Raw genomic sequence first — 1,639 nt, 5'->3', positions numbered from 1 at the left:
TTATTTTTTCTCTGTGATTTTGACATGTGAATTTCTTTTGTAGTTTCTGACTCTTGTGTGATACTCGGGCCTTCAAGTTTAGTTCTGCTTCTTTTTTTGAACTTTATGTGTCTTTGTGGTTTACTTTTTGGGTATGAAGAGCTGGTTCGTCTAAGCTTCTGGTTCTCTCTTTTGATTTTATATTGTCGTGGCTGGATTGATTTTGTTTTCAGGAGTTCCGCCGTGGCCCAATTCCAATGTGGGTCAGAAGTTTTCAGACTTTCTCCTTAGGTCTGGAATCTTCTAAGAATGATTTTGGCCTCAGGAACTTGGGTGTTGGACTGACCTGAAACCCTGGCCGTGGCCGCGCCAAACAGGGATACAAAGGCAGATGGGGCGGGAAGAAACCCCAAGATTTCCCAGGGAGTGGATTGAGTAGCTGGGTTGTACTGGATGCAAAGGATCAGGGAGAGGATAGGTAAGCCTCGGAGCCCCAGAAAGAGGCTGGCGAGTGTTGCAGGACCAGGGAAGTAGAGGGACGTGAAGGCGGGGCCAGGACCAGGAGCTGTGCTCCTGGGGCCCAAGAAAGGCACTGAGTTGGTCTGGGTGAGAAGGATCAGGAAGCAGTATTGGTTCCCCAGGTGTCTGGGGCCCCAAGACTAGGAATGGCGCAGGGCTCAAACTAGGAGTATAGAACGGTGGGGTGATGGAAGGGTGAATGTGGCTTAGGGAGTCCTGGCGCCGAGGGCTGCGCTATAGACTTACCCCAAGAGGCCTGAGGATAGTAGTCTAATCATTCAATTCTTAAATGAGAGAAATCGCTGCTATACTTCATAGACTGTTCCTTTGCTGCATATGAGTTTATGTTCTCAGGTGATTTGTTGTTCTTTGTTCTCACATCCATAACACTACTTCTCTCAAGTTAACGCAAATTTGTCATCCAGTTCCATCTGGTCAATTAAATCAAGCTGAACTTTTGCCATCTGTTCTGTCTGTCCATGCTCTGTTCACTTGAACTGATTCAAAAGGATTCCCATTACAGACCCTAGCCTCTAACTCCAGTTGTTCCTAGGGCTAGATTTATGAGAACAAATTGCATAGTCAAGAAACAGTCTCATGTTCTTTGACTTTAAGGTAATCATCTTTCCTCATGAGTAGTTCTTCATTTTGCATTTTTTATCTTGTTATATATACTTGATGGTCCCTTTCTCCTCCTAGTATTGCAGTCCTTAATCTCTGCAATTATTAAATTACATGAAGAACAGTTATTCATGTGTATCAGATATGATTTAGAGGAATATTAAGTAACATAATTCAAAGCCCTTAGCATTTTGTTCAGAAAAGTGTAATCAGTAATTGTCATCAATCAGTTTTTAATGATTATCAATGCCAAGTTTTGAAATAATTTCTACCTTATATTAAAGACTGCTAGAGGTATTTGAAAATAATCAAATCAAACTATTTTTAAACACTAACACAGGAAATTAAGAATGGTTTATTTTAATTAAATTTTGAACACTGCATTCATGAGTACTGTATATACATTATTTGTAGCCCTTACAGTCCCCCTCCAACTCCCTAGATGTCCCTCCCACTCCCTCTCAAATCCTTGCCCTCTTCATTTTTATTATTGTTACATATATATGCATATATTTATAAA

This window comes from Nannospalax galili, unplaced genomic scaffold, assembly GCF_000622305.1.
Source record: "Nannospalax galili isolate Female #2095 unplaced genomic scaffold, S.galili_v1.0 scaffold728, whole genome shotgun sequence".
Taxonomy (NCBI): Eukaryota; Metazoa; Chordata; class Mammalia; order Rodentia; family Spalacidae; genus Nannospalax; species Nannospalax galili.
This window is presented reverse-complemented; position numbering follows the sequence as displayed.